Raw genomic sequence first — 15,912 nt, 5'->3', positions numbered from 1 at the left:
TAAGGAGACCCCCTATCTCTCTCCATCCCAGAGCAATTTTTTTTCCTTCATATCTCTTATAACTATTAGAAATGATCTCCTTTTAAAAATATTTTTTTCTGAGCTTTTAAATCCCTCTGTTAGAATGTAAACTTTTTGAGAAAAGAAATCTTATTGTTCTTGGGAACAAAAATCATATTCCCAGAATCCAGCCAAGCACGCGGCACACGCATGTCAGCGCACACACACACACACACACACCAATACAAACAGTGACTTAGCGCTGATAGTGACTTAAAATATCTGTTTCAGGAAGACAGCAATGAAGAGCAGTTTGTTCATGACCTTGGAAAAACCAAGAGAGCTGTTTTTACCGTCACCAGTAAGTACAGGGGGTGGAACTCTTGGCTGTGGTTAGCAGAGGCTGTAATGCTTTTCTGTCTAGTTATTTGAGGCTCAGCTTTGATCTCTGGGACCAAGGAGGGTCATGGATACCTTGGTAATTTCTTTAGAATTGCATGAAAGCAGTGTACCTTGAATTTTAAAAGCCTAATTATGTTGTTTTGAACAAAAATGACTTTAGCTTGTGATTCAGCCAGTTTTTTTCTGTAAAGAGCTGGAGAGTTAATATTTTTGGCTTTATGGGCCATATGGTCTCAGTTGCTGCTTCTCAGTTCTGCCCTTCTAGTGCAAAGGCAGCTATAAACAATACTTAAGCAAGCGGCCGTGGCAGGGCGTGACCTGGCTCGGGGGTTGGAAATGGGGAGGCAGATTTGGTCAGTGGGCTGTAGTTGCATAATTCCTGCTCTAAGTCTTCAAGGAAGTACATTTTCAGAGATGTTTAGCCAGCTAGTCTTTCTGTGCCAGTAGGGGATCCAGAAACTTTGCAGCATAAATTTAGAAAGCTGAATTTGGGGACTAGAAGAGTAACAATAATTATAATAGCAGTAGCTGATGCGACAGAGGATGAGATGGCTGCATGGCATCGCCGATTCAATGAACATGAACGTGGGCAAACTCCGGGAGATGGTGGGGGACAGGGAAGCCTGGAGTGCTGCAGTCCATGGGGTCACGGGGCTGGACATGACTTGGTGCCTGAACAACAACAAACAATGCTTATGTAGTACGTGGGGCAGTATTTCAAGTACTTTGCTTAACATCTTCTAGTTTCATCCTCACGATGTTACTGAACTTGGGTCCACCTGCCTGAGTGCCCAGTTAAAGCCAATCTGCTGACACCAGGCTCTGGTGAAGGAAAGTACAGTCTCTATTGCAGGGCATCAGACAAGGCATCCAGGGACAGCTAGTTCTCTGGAAGCCCAAACTTCCTGTTGGGTTTCAGGAAAGCATTTTTAAAGGTCAGGTGTGGGAGGGGAGTTGCAGTTTTTGTAATCGATCAGCTCATGATTGATGAGCCTCTGATGGCTCATCAACCACCCTCTGATTGGTTTAAATTGTTATTTAAGAAAAAGGAGGAAAAAACCCTCCTTTTTCTTATCCATAAATTGGAGTTGTTACTGGAACAAACTTGGGTCCGTTTTCTGCCTCGCAGCAAAGCCAATTTACTGACACTAGATTGTGGTGGAAGAAAAAAGACAGTGTTTATTGCAGGGCACCTAGCAGGGAGTATGGGCAGCTCATGCTCAAAGGGCCCAGACTCCCTGACGGTCTTCAGGAGAAGGCTTTTAAAGGCAGCCTTTGAGGGGAGGGCTGAAGGGTGCCTGACTTTCTTCTGATTGGTTCGTGGGAGGTGACAGGGTGATGTTTCAGGAATCTTAATCATCAGCATTCTGGTTCCAGCCAATCTGGGCTCTTGTGCTTGTGCTCAGCCTATAGTGACCATCCTCCACCTGGGTTGGGGGGAAGTCTTAGTTCCTGCAGAACTACTGAGAGATACGCATCAGTTCAGTCGCTTAGTCTTTGCAACCCCATGGACTGCGGCATGCCAGGCCTCCCTGTCCATCACCAACTCCCAGAGCTTACTCAAAATCATGTCCATTGAGTCAGTGATGCCATCCAACCATCTCGTCCTCTGTCATCCCCTTCTCCGCCTGCCCTCAATCTTTCCCAGCATCAGGATATTTTCCAATGAGTCAGTTCTTTGCAACAGGTGGCAAAAGTATTAGAGTTTCAGCTTCAGCATCAGTCCTTCCAATGAACACCCAGGACTGATCTCCTTTGGGATGGACTGGTTGGATCTCCTTGCAGTCCAAGGGGCTCTCAAGAGTCTTCTCCAGCACCACAGTTCAGAAGCATCAGTATGCATCAGATCGTTGTGTACTTTTCTTGAGGAGGAACGCAGGACTGTTTCATCACTGTAGTGTTGTCATTCTTTTTCTTCTTTACCTGCTTTATTTTCCTTCTTGAAAATCATACTTCCGTAATTAGTAACTGCACCTACCTTTTCTTTGGAGCTTAGGGAAGGTCTAAGAGACTAAAGCCTTTTTCTATAAACAACAAATGGGCACACAGAGGAGCTTTGGTACCCAGGAGGGCCCCACAGGGTGCTGCTTGGTTTCAGAGTCAGTAATATTATCTATGCAACAATGGTTTTGAGCCTCAAATAAAGTTATCAATATATTAACTGCCTGCTCTATACAGAGAGTGGCTGTTTTGTTGAGAGATGAATGTGGGCTTTTCCATATTAATGAATTCTCTAGGAGCTTGGTTGCTAAGTCCAGAAAATTCAATTGATTTGGATTTCATATTTCTATATCTATATAGGTTTATTAATACTATTATAATTACAGTTACTATTATAGTGTCATCCATGTGACCTGTTAGTAAATAGGAGAAAAGCTTTGTCAAGGTAAAAAATGCCATATCCAGATATTAATTCCCCTAAAATAAGCAGTGTAAACCATAAAGCATTAACAAAGAACCTTAAAACATTCCTTCTGAAGAGATGAAAGATTAGAAAGCTGCCCCTGTTGGCTGGCTCAGGCCCACCCCTTCCTAGAGCAGCGGGGCATGAGATGACCTCTCAAGGTTCCTTGTAGCTTTTGGTTTTATTTTCTGATGTCTGTTTAAAGATTATGCTAATACTGCTGATGTAAAATCCTTTGTACACAGTGATGCTTAAAAATACTGGCTCCTGACCTGAATCTATCCCTGCCGAGTTAAAATTGTATGCTGGAGATTAACAGGACTCAAATGCTCATGTTTTATACAAGCCATTGGGTCTTTCTCTTCTCCTCTAAAAGATTTCTTGTTATTGTTATATTTTGGACTAAAGCAGAAAGAGAAGGTTGATAAAAAATACATTCAGATAGAGAAGGATTTAACTAAGCTTAATTTTTATATTGTGGGTGAGAAAAAGGAATGAATAATAATGTAGAATACAAAGACCCAGGAGGTGACCCCCCAGTAAGATATCACCAGAGCAGCATATTAACTAGGAAAGAGGCTTTGTAGATGAGAATAGAGTTCCCAGATTGGTAAGCCGCATGGATCCAATAAGTAACTCGTCTAGAATTTTGGGAGAATAGGCTTTGGAGCCGGCGTAGGAGGGTTCAGACACCAGTAGTTCTGACCTCTAATGGCCTCTGTGTTCTTGGCAATGTATCTTGTGCTTCTCATCTATAAAATGGAAATAATGATAGAACCTACTTCTCAGGGTTGTTGGGAAGATTAAAGAGGTAATAAATGTAACGTGGCTAGCATGGTGCCTGGAATATGTGCTCAATAATAGCAGTTAATTAAAAATCATACGTACTATTGTGCTTTATTTTGTTTCCTTTTTGTTTTGCTTCTTTGCTTTGTTTTTTTTTTCTTTTTTGCTGCACCATGAGGCTTGTGGGACCTTATCCCAGGGATCAAATCTGAGCCCCACTGCAGTGGAAGCGTGGAGGCTTAACCACTGGACTATCAGGGTAGTCCTTCTGTACTTTTTATGATGGAAAAATTTAAAAATTTAAAAAATATTCGGAGAGAAATATAATAACCCCCATGCATTCATCAGCAGTTACCCATTTACGAGCAATCTTGTCTTACCCAATGCCCATTCACTTCTCTTACTTTTTCTTGATTATTTTGAAACAGATTACATTCATATATTTTACTTTGAAATATTCCAGTATGTATCTCTAAAATAAAGGTAGCAGAACACAGTGGCAGCGTTCAGAATATGCCACTGAGACATAAATATTATTTTGAAATGAAGTCATTTGAGAATAAACTTCTTTTTCCCCTGAACTCTTTTTATCTGCCTAAGAGCAGAGACTCTCAGAAGAACTCAACGGTAGTAAAAGTTCCAGGAGTGTATAACTAGGGAAGACGGACTCATCACTCATCCGAGAAGTTGGAGCCATATCTACACAGACATTGTCACAAAACCATACCTATCATCTGTTCTCCTGGGGGGCCATTTATCTTTCCTAGAAGTCACTTGTTTTCCCATAAGTGCCCTTTCTTCCCCTCTTCTTCCCCTATTAAGGTTCATCAGTCCCAGACTATAAAGATAAGACACCTTTTTGAATCATGTTCCTTTTTGCTTTGCTTCTTTCTTTCTTTCTTCCTGGCTGCACCTTGCAGGCTCCTGCCCATTCTGATAACCTTGAGATATATCTGGATCTGTCCACATTCTGTCCTCTCCCAGGTTCCACCACCCTGGCCCACGCCACTGCCCTCTCCTGTCCATGTCACTGTAGCGGCCCTTGTAGTAAGTCTCCCTGATTCTCTCCTTGAGTCCCTGCCGCCTGTTCTCAAACCCAACAGCCAGAATAACCCTTATAAAACCTAAGCCATTTACACAACTCCTTTGCTCAAACCCTTTCAGAATAAGTATTGAAGTCCTTGCAATGGTTTAAAAGCTTCTAAATAATCTGCACCACTTCACCTCACTCTACTCCAGCCTTATTTTAGTGCTTGGCAGATCTTTATTATTATTTTAAATTAATTTTTAGTGGGATATAATTGATTTACACTGTTGTGTTAGTTTCAGGTGTACAACAAAGTGAAGCACGCATCCATATCCATATATCCACTCGTTTATAGATTCTTTTCCTATGTGGGGTATTACTGGTTATTGAGTGAGTTCCCTGTGCTGTACAGTAGGTCCTTGTTATTCTGTTTTATATATAGTAGTGTGTATATGTCAGTCCCCAATCCTAATTTATGCCTTTTCCTCTTCCCCCTTGGTATCATAAGTTTGTTTTCTATGTATCTGTGACTATTTCTGTTTTGTCAATCAGTTCATTTGTACCATATTTTTAGATTCCACATGTAAGCCGTATCATATGACATTTGTTTTTCTCTTTCTGACTTACTTCCCTTGGTATGATAACCTCCAGGTCCATCCATATGCTGCAAATGGCATTATTTCTTTTTTGCAGTTGAGTAGTGTTCCATTGTATATATGTACCATATCTTCTTGATCCTTTATCCTGTTGATGGTGGCTCAGATGGTAAAGAATCTACCTGCAATGCAGGAGCTGCTGTTGCTGGTGCGAAGTCGCTTCAGTCGTGTCCAACTCTGTGCGACCCCACAGACGGCACCCCACCAGGCTCCCCCGTCCCTGGGATTCTCCAGGCAAGAACACTGGAGTGGGTTGCCATTTCCTTCTCCAATGCATGAAAGTGAAAAGTGAAAGTGAAGTCGCTCAGTTGTGTCTGACTCTTAGCGACCCCATGGACTGCAGCCCACCAGGCTCCTCCATCCATGGGATTTTCCAGGCAAGAGTAATGCAGGAGAGCAGGGTTCAATCCCTGGGATGGGAAAACCCCCTGGGGAGGGGAATGGCTACTCTCTCCAGTATTCTTGCTTGGGAAATCCCATGGACAGAGGAGCCTGGCAGGCTACAGTCCATAGGGTTGCAAAGAGTCAGACACAACTGCGCAACTAACACTTTCACTCTTTTTCCCCCAGTATTCCGTTGTGTATATATGCACCACACTTCCTCATCTAGTCACGTGTTTTCAGACACTTAGGTTGCTTCTTTTGCAGGTTTTTAAATGCACCTGTCATATCCCTTCACAGGGCCTTTGCTCTGGCTGTTCTTTTTGCCGGTAGTGCTCTTCTCCCAGACTCCCACACGACCAATTCTCTTACCTTCTTCAAGCCTTTGCTCAAACATCACCTTCTCAAGAACCCGCAGCCTAACCACTCTTAAATACTGCACTCTACCTCCTGCCCCCACACTACTGATCATTCTCACCCTGCTCCTCTTTTTAATTTTCTAAGGTATTTAGTTGCCTGCTCATGTACCTTATCATTTACTTGTCCATTGCTTACGTATTTGTTCCTCCAGAAGGTAAGTTTCCTGATGGTCTTTTGTTTTGTTCACTGAAGCATCCCGTGTGTCTCGGTCAATGTCTGGTACAGAGAAACTGCCTAAAAGACACTTGCTGGATGGATGGCTGAATTTCTGTCAGTATCCCTATAAAGAGAACGTAAGTGCATTTCATGAGCCAAAGGACCTCTGGCTCACGTGACCATCCACTCCCCATTTTTTTTTTTTTTTTTTTTGCTTTTCTTCCTCTTGGCAATTCGTCTGTGTGCCTGGCACTGTATTAAATGTTTTCCAGTCTTGTCTCATTTAATCCTTCAAACAACCCTTAAGAAAATAGGTGCTAACAGTATGCATCTTCAGATGATGAAAATCAGACCTAGGAAAGCTCAGCTCCTGGCCATAACCTGCAGGATGAGAGCTGGAAATAAAATCCAAGAGACACCTACATCACTGCTTTAAACCACTAGGTCATTCCTTCCCCGGGGGGTGGAATTGCTCTAAATTTAGTCATTTACGGCAGTTTCTCCATTTGTTGATTCAACAGGTATTTATTAAGCACCAACTGCGTCACGTCCTTAGGACACATCAGTGGACCAAACAAGAACCCTTGCCCTCTGCACTTTCCTTTCACCAACCTCTTTCAAAGCTCCAGTTCCGGGCTAATGTGGGGGGAGTCAGGCCGCGTCCTAGGGTCTGTGGATCTATGGCCATAGAGAACACCCTTCACATAAAACCACTCTTCTTATGCGGTGCATACAGACCATGGAATACTTGTCAGCCACCAAAAGGAATTAAATGCTGTTACGTGCAGCACATGGATGGACCTAGAGATGATCAGACTACATGAAATGAGACGGGCAGGGAGGGACAAATGTACGCTCTCCTTTATATGTGGGATCTGACATGGCACAAGTAAACGTGTCTGCAGAACCGGGCAGGGAGAGACAAATGTACGCTGTCCTTTATATGTGGGATCTGACATGGCACAAGTAAACGTATCTGCAGAACAGAAAGAGACTCACAGACAGAGAGAACAGGCTTCTGGTGGGCGAGGGGGCGCGAAGTGGGGAAAGGGTGGTTAGCAAAGACAAACCATTATACCCAGAGTGGATGAACAAGGTCCTACTCTGTAGCACGGGGAACTATATGCAATATCCTGCGATAAGCCATAATGGAAAAGAATATGAAAAAGAATGTATATGATCATATGATAACGGAGTCACTTTGCTGTACAGGGCCTCCCCTGGTGGCTCAGATGGTAAAGAATCTGCCTGCAATGCAGGAGACCAGGGTTCGATCCCTGGGTCAGGAAGATCCCCTGGAGAAGAGGAAGGCAACTACTCTAGCGTTCTTGCCTGGGAAATCCCATGGACAGAGAAGCCTGGTGGGCTCTAGTCCACGGGGTCACAAAGACTCAGAGACAACTGAGGGACTAGCACTTGCTGTACAGAAGAAATTAACACAATGTCGTAAATCAACTACACTTCAATTAAATTAAAAAAAAATAATTCTTCTTCACCCAAACTTGTTTTGACAGCCCATCCGGAGTACCTGGATTAATGCCACCTTTGGTGAGATTTGAAAGGCCTGCCTTTAAGTACTTTCTAAAAATGTTTAGATTGGCCCCCACTTTATAGATGAGGAAATGAAGCCTTAGATGACTTTGTGACATTCTGAAAGTCAGTAAATGGCAGAGCCAGGATTTCTGGCTTCAAACTTTATGCTCATGATTCTTAGTTACCACTAGAGCAGCACTTGGTGCGCTGAGTGGGATGGGGTGGAGATGATGGGGGGTGGGGGTGTTCTGCCTGGTAGATAAGAGGAGAATTGAACAGGAAAAGGAAGGGATCCTGGAGGCCCAGACTTGCCCAGGTGTTTTCCTGCTGTGGGGTAACAGGGCCGTGTTTGATTACCAGGGGCAGGTCAGTCCTTTGGCGGGGTGGGGGACATGAGAAGAGGTAGGGCAGGGGTGATGTCAGGAGCCCTACGGGCTGCTCTCTTTGGAAGCACCTGGATACCTTTTCTCACACTGATTTCTGGAGGGCACAACCTCAGAGGCACCGGAGCTGGGGCTGGAGAAAGTCACCCGTGCTGGGCTGTGGCCTCCCACCTCGCCTGCCGGACGGACTCAGCCTGACTCAGGATGTGGCAGCTAATGTCTCCACCTGGTTGAGATGGGAAATGTCTAAAGAGCAAGGATTCTGTTTATTGCCGTTCTGCTCTTCCTGTCCACATGGGAGAGGAAGTGAGATGTAATGGAGAGAGAACAGGCTTTGGATTCAAAAAAGTGGCTCTGTCATTTACCACCCAAATTATTTGTTTCCTGTCCATAAGAAGGAGCTGAGGCGCCAACAGTACTTATAAATATTCATTCATTTTTGGAGCATTTATTGGCATCTTTTATACACAAAGAAGTATACATGCTAAGTATCAAGGATATGATAGTTTAAAGTTCCTGGCATATACTTGCTGCTGAATAAATAGTAGCAATTATTATTGTCATTATAATTACTGGTATACATGAGTGAATCAGCAGTGAGTCTTCTGGAGTGGTAGATATCACATCAGTTAGCATTCCAACTAACTAACTAGAAGTCCCACCCTAGTATCTTTGTGGAGCCTTATCTGCTGGGAATGATCCTTTTCCTCTCTAACTGGAAGTACTGTGTCTTTCTGCAATGGCTATGTGACTTCTGACAACCCTGGTCAACCGTATCCCAAAAGGAAATTAAGCTGCTTGCCCTGAATATCTTTGTTTCATGATGCTTGATAGAGATTTGCTAATAATTTCGACCTGGTAAAGAGTCGGTCAGTAGAAAATTAGAAATTTTAATGAGGATTCTCATTAGCTGTTCCTTGCAAATAATGGAGCTATAATCTTACTCAAGATTCTTGGCAAAGCAATTCTCATTTCAATTCTTCCAAGTAATTATTATTTAGTGTTTATAACACTTTGTATTTCCCTAAATTTTTTCAATTATCTTTTCCATTATTCTTTAGGGGAAAAAAATCCCCAGAAAATAAAACCCCTGAGGCATCTTAGCATATTAGTCTCTATTTCACAGATGGGGGAAAATGGGACAGATCTTTAACAAACACCAGTGTAACCCGTTATGCTTATGAAAATGATAGAAAGTTCTCTCTTAATGATTAGTCACAAGCAGCACTTAACCATTAAAATAAGAAGTACATGCACACACACACACATACACACACAGAGATAGAAAAGATGCTGTTGGTTTAATGCTTGCAATGTTCAGTGAGCAAAAACAACTCTGTATGACTTCTTTCCAGAAAATTCATGTGTTGAATAAACCCAGATTAAAGATGGTGATTTCATCACCTCTTTGCTGGTTTCTTGCCTTCAGAATTCCTGTTTTCCTCCTTGTCGTCTTCATTTCTTCTATTATTTTTTTAAATAAAAAAGTGAAAGTGATGTTCAGTTGTGCCCCACTCTTTGCAACCCCGTGGAAAGTGGTAGATTTAATAATGGTGGGTCTTTTCATGAAGGTGGTGAATGCAAACTCTTCCATTGAGAATGGATGGACAAGGTCCTACTGTATAGCACAGGGACCCACATCCAATCTCTTGGGATAAACCAAAATGGATAAGAATATTAAAAAAACAATGTTTATATGTGTATAACTGAGCCACATTGTTATACAGCAGAGACTGGCACAACATTGTAAATCAACTTCTCTACTCAGTTCAGTTTGTCAATAACTCAGTCAATTTCAGTTTCATGCAACTACAAACGTTTGTTTTTGGCTCCTACACTCTGGGTGATCTGGGCTGGTCTGCTCCATGCTGAAGGGGCAGTGTCTACCCAGGGTATGCTTTTCTCATGGCAAAGACTCAAGCACGATAGTATAAGCATAATGCATAAGCACGTGTTCAGTCTTTGCTGGCGGCTCATCTCATCAGCCAAAGCAAGGCACACTGCCGTCCCAAAGCTGAGGGACAGGGAAGCTTGCTCCGCCCGTCAGAGGGCCAGAGCACGGGTTTGGATGTGTTGCTGGTGCGAGTGGAGAGGTGGTAAAGCCCTGAAGACACAGGCAGTGTCTTCCTCTTCCCCTCTTGCCCTGACTCTTCTGACTTGCCCTTTAGAGGGAACTGCAACTGAGCAACTGCAAGATGGGGTCACCGTAAGATAAAGTCTCGGGAAGGACGGCTGCCCAAGGATGTGCTAGGTCAAAATGTAATATCTAAGGAGGCTACCCGGGGTTTCCCAGGGATGTTAGACTTCCGGCCAAGACACTTGCATAATTTTCTATCCCTGTATTGTAGCCCTTTGCCAGTGACTCTGAGGATCTTCTCTTCTGAAGGTGGGGTCTGTTTCCCTGTCCCTGGAATCTGGGTTGGCTGGTGGCTTGCTTCGGCCAATCCCAGTCATCATGGGCTTTGCATGCTTCTGTTCTCACTTTGCCACCAGCATGAGAACAAGGCCAGGCTAGCGGGCTGCAAGATGAGAAGACCACGTGGAGCAGAGTCTCTGCTGAAGCCACTACCAGTCAGCCAGGGCACAGCCGGCCCGCCAGCTGGCGGCAGACAGGAGTGTGCTCAGATCCATAGACTGCGCAACAGCCGCATACACAGGTGGGAATAATACACAGATGTTGGTTTTTAATTGAAGTATAGTTGTTTACAATGTGTTAGTTTCTGCTGCACAGCAAAGTGATTCAGATATATATATATTCTTTATATATATAAATATACATCGTTATATATATAACTCTATATATTCTTTTTTTTTTTTTTTTGGTATTCTTTTCCATGATGGTTTATCATAGGATATTGAACATAGTTCTCTGTGCTCTACAGTAGGACTTTGTTGTTATGGCTGCTGTTTTAAGGCATCAAGTTTTGGGTGGCGTGTTAGGCAGAAGTACTAACTTAAACACCCTGGATCGTCCCATCTTGGGCTACCTGGTACCACAGCATCGCTTTCCCAGATCCTCCACATTCTTGGGACGAACAGGAGGTGATAAAACATTTGCTGTTTGCTGATGCTGTCTCTTGTTGCCCAAAACTGCATTCCCCACAGTTCAGGAGATTTTTTTCGTGCCTGACTTTTCCACAGTTAGCTTATATAGTGGGTAGCTATTTCTTTAGAAAGATTCTAGGGTACAAATTGGTTTTGGAGAATGTAATTACTGATATAATACAATGGAAAGGGAAGCTTGCAGGGTTTTCTGTTCAAGCTGTCCGATGCATTCTGATTTCTGTAACAATGATAATTAATTGTAGCTGGGTAGAAAATCCATTCTCTTTGAGGAATCAGTGAACTGTAGAGAAATTTGTCAGTAACCGTTGTCTGGAATTTTAGTCTCCATGTAGGAGACAATAATTTTGCAATGATAGCTAATGTACAGCAATACCAATCCAAGATAGAGAAGCCTATTATGCACTATTGTGTATTTCTAGAAATATGTGACATTGGGATTGAGATCAAAAAGGTAAGAGGCCTGATATCAAAGCTCTGCTTTTCTCTTCCCTATTTTATATCAGCATGCCGACTTAAAGAAAATGCACAATGTAAGAGTTGTGAGTTGAGTTTCATTGGGGGCAAAAAGAAGACTGTGGCCTGGGAGAGAGCACCTCAGATAGCTCTGAGAAACTGCTCCGCAGAGGCAGGAGGGAAGAGCAGTATGCATGTGATTTTGGTGAAGTGGGGGGGCGGTACATGCATTGAAACACACACTTTTTTTGCGGAAGGTTTCTGCCAGTCCTGAGGAGCAGATGTCACCATGAAGGAGTTTAGTGCTTTTCTAGATGAGAGGAGATGCAAGAATTGGGCTCCTAAAATCTTCTCCTGAAAATAACTATCTGAAGGCCTGTTCTGCCCATTTTCCCCAGAGCACCGATTGCCTCATTTCTGTTCTCCACCTTGAGTTCCTTTCAGAGGGTGTTGAAGGTCAGTGGCTTTGACTGCATGACTGCAGCGGCTCATGATTTAATCCTTGTAAATCCTTGCAAATCAGAGGGAGATGGCAAGTGCCCATGGCAAGTGCCAACTTGTAGTTGACAAGCCCTGAAATACAATATAAAGAGAAAAATGTGAAGATGTAAGTGTGGCAGACTTTTGCAGTTATCAAACATAATTAAGGCCATGATCTTTGGGATTTGAGGAAATTATCAGTCTATGAAGGTATCAGGGGAACTTTCCATCTTTGCAGTTAATCTACAATTCCACTGTAGATTTTCTGTGGTTTAGTGTTTTGTTATCAATGTTTTTCTGCTCATAGCTGAATGCTACTAGATTCCCCTTCACTTTTGTGGATGTGTTTCATTAGTTAATTTTTTGTGTACTATTGTTATTGGAGTGCTGGTTTTAGCCTGTCCAAAGAATGGGGACTGTGTCACAAGTGAAATCTGTGCTAAACAAGAGATACAGCAGGATGTCTCACACTGCTTCGATTTACACTGATAAATCTATTAATCTACTTGGAAAAGTTTTCTCAGATGTGGTGGACTTGTACTGTTCCATTCACAGTTCACCTCCCATCCCTCCTGGAGGGCAGAGCTGTTATTTTTTTTCGTAACCTCAGAGTCTAGCATAGATAAGCACTGAATAAATGCATCAGTCATTTTGGCTTACCAGGGGCTCAGCTTCCATCAAGCCTCTCTGTAGGGCCAATGAGAACATGAAGAATCCAGGCCGTTTTTGTGTATTCACTCTTACTGGTAGGTTTCACAAACAGAAAGCCTTTCCCTTAAAGATTTCAGGTGATGTTTTGGATTTCTTCTGGAGTCCTGGAGCTTGGTCACTGAAGAACGCAACTCATATGATCGTCTCTTTTTTAAGTGACTCATTAAGCGGAGAAAAGAAATATTTCTATGAAGAATGTGAGGGCAACAATGTTTGCATTTTGCTCACTGCTTTATCTCTAGCACCTAGAACAGTCCTGACACATAATAGGAACTCAGTAGACATCTGTTCAATGAATAAAAAGAAATTGGAACAGGAGAGAGACCAAGAGTTCTGGGCGAATTCTCATCCCAGCTGAAGTCTTGAACCGCTGCCTCTTCCTTAGACTTCCTGGCAGGAGGGGACTGCCTTGGGAAAAAGTGTTACACACCTTTATATAGGTGTTATAAAGACAGACGTGCTTTAGGTCTCCTTTCACTCGCCCTTTATCTGAATCCCTGCCTGCCCCATTTTCCTGAGTTCAGGTCAAGTTTAGTGCCAGCTCCAAGGTGAGGTCCTTGATTACTCCTCTCTCATGATCTCCCCCTTATCTGAACACGTGGGATCAAATCTGCCCTTGGAATCGTACAAATTTAATATTCCTGTTATGTAAACCAGGCAGATATCCTGACAGCAATTTTATAAAAGTGCAAGGGGGACTTCCCGGGTGGTCCAGTGGTCAAGATGCCGCACTTCTACTGCAGGTGGCATGGGTTTGATACCCGGTCAGGGCATTAAGATTCCGTATGCCTCATGGCTTTGCCCTTTAACAAAAAACAAACAGAACCCATAAACATGCAAGGAGCTCAGAAGAGAGAGCTGAGCTGGAGATGCGCATTTGTATCATTGGTGAATGGGTACTGATGAAAGTTGTAAGGGCAGATGAGATCGCTTGGGAGAAATGCGTAGGATGAGAAGAGGCAGGGAAAGCAGCACTTCTCAGCCTGGAATGTGCACATAAATCCCCTGGGAATCTTGTTCAAATGTTGACTGATTCAGAAAGCCTGGGACAAGGCCCACGATTCTGAATTTCCATCCTGGTCCAGAGGATGGCGATGCTACTGTTTCATAGACCACACTTGGAAAAACAGGGCATAGATGATTGAAACTTAAGGAGCAATGATATTTTAATAATAGGTAAAGGGAGAGAAAGCTGCAAAGAGATTGTGAAGAGTTGCTAGAAATGGAAGAAATCAGGAGAGCTATTGTGTCATGGAGTGAGCGGTGGGGAGATTTTCAAGACAGAGAGCACGTTCAACTCAAAGACTACAGAGAGACAGTAACCAAGAGCAGGCTCTTTTGGATTCTGCGGGAAGAGGTATCTCCGATGATCTTAGGGCCATTTTCATGGAGTAATTTCTTTGAAAGGAAGAAGAGAAAGGAAGCAATAGCAGTTGTTGGATGCATATAACTTTCAATATAATAGAAATTTGAACACGTTTATATACCGAAGAGAAAGAAGCAGCAGATATATTATGCCTAACAACCTAAATGGGAAAAGAATTTGAAAAAGGATACATGTACATGTATTACTGAATTACTTTGCTACACACCTGAAGCTAAGAGAATATTGTTAATCAGCTATTTGTTGTTGTTGTTTAGCTGCTAAGTTAGCCCACCAGGCTCCTCTGTCCATGGGATTTCCCAGGCAAGAATACTGGACTGGGTTGTCATTTCCTTCTCAGGGGATCTTCCAGACCCAGGGATTAATCAAACCCACGTCTCCTGTATTGGCAGGCGTATTCTTTACCTCTGAGCCACCTGGGAAGCCCTAATCAACTATACTTCAAAATAAAATAAAAATACAAAATACATTAAAAAAAGAAAGAGGAAGTGGAGAAGGCAGGCCAGAAGTAGGGCAGTAGATTGGAGCAAGCTCTGAAGAAGGTGGGAGGTGACAGGAGTCAGACAAGAGGCAGAAGAGGATGGATAAAAGCTGAAGTCTGAAACCTGAAGGAGAAGCAGGTTTAGGGAAATGGGATTCTTACATGAAGCTTCCATTTCTCTATGGAGGAAGGTTAGAGTCATCCGTGGGAAGCTGACAGGGGAGGGTGGTACGCCGAGGTAACAGGCTTAAGGAAAATCGTGGAAGTGTGAAAGAACTGTTGAGGACAGTGGGGAAGGGGATGGACCAGGGACAGAATTTCTGGGTAGAACTGAGTTTCCAGTTGAGGTTTAAAGCCTTGCATTTGTAATGGTACCAGTGCTCCAAGTTATGTGATTTTTCTCCAAGAGAGCTGCTCAACAGCCTGGGTGCAAGTGCAGGAGGGATGGTCCATGGTTGTATTTTCGCTGAGTAGGTGTCATAGACCACACAAGGCGTTTCAGATTCTTGACACGCACACTTGGGTGTACCTATACCCACATGAAATCTTGAATTTGCCATTTACAATACCCAATATGGAGTTTCTATGTATTTTGCTGGTAAATGAGGCTTTGGATCTAGGAGAATCACTGATTCCCAGCTCAAACAGATACTAGGGAACTGTCAGCAAAAGTTAAAAACCAGGGTATCTTATTCTTTCTAGCTTCACCATCTAATCAGGTAACCACCAGCCACATGAGGTTATCGAGCACACAGAATACTGCTAGTCTGAACTGAGGTCCACTGTAAGTATAAAACACACACAGGATTTCCCGAGTGGCCAGTGGTTGAGAATCCACCTGCTGATGCAGGGTACAGTGCAGGTTTGATCTCTGGTCTGGGAAGATCCCACATGCCACTGGGCAGCGAAGCCTGTGAGCCACAACCACGGAAGCCTGTGCACTCACAGCCCGTGCTTGGCAACAAGAGAAGCCGCTGCAGTGAGAAGCCCGAGCACGGCAACTAGAGCATAGCCCCCACTCGCCGCAATTCACAGAAAGCCCACATGCAGCAATGAAGACCCAGCACAGCCAAGAAACAAATAAGTAAATTAAAAAAAATACACACAGGATTTCAAGACTTACAACTAAAAGAAAGCAAAATGTCTTACTAATGATTTTAAAATATCCACTGCATATTGAAATAATAAT

General features: G+C 43.2%; 1 long non-coding RNA gene across 10 annotated transcripts in view; it reads left to right on the top strand.

The window, feature by feature from the left end:
* The window catches only part of LOC147343869 (uncharacterized), a 152,119-nt gene that overhangs the window by 3,167 nt on the left and 133,040 nt on the right, over positions 1–15,912 (top strand). For all 10 annotated transcript variants that reach the window (XR_015156363.1, XR_015156360.1, XR_015156361.1 and 7 more), the window contains exon 2: positions 292–361. This is a non-coding gene — a long non-coding RNA (uncharacterized LOC147343869). The remainder of the gene's footprint in view (positions 1–291; positions 362–15,912) is intronic.

The sequence above is a fragment of the Bos grunniens genome, chromosome 27, assembly GCF_055505025.1.
Source record: "Bos grunniens cultivar Pamir isolate PY7600 chromosome 27, Bosgru_T2T1.0, whole genome shotgun sequence".
Lineage (NCBI taxonomy): Eukaryota > Metazoa > Chordata > Mammalia > Artiodactyla > Bovidae > Bos > Bos grunniens.
Note: the sequence above shows the minus strand (reverse complement) of the source record. Positions and strands in the feature narration are given on the sequence as shown.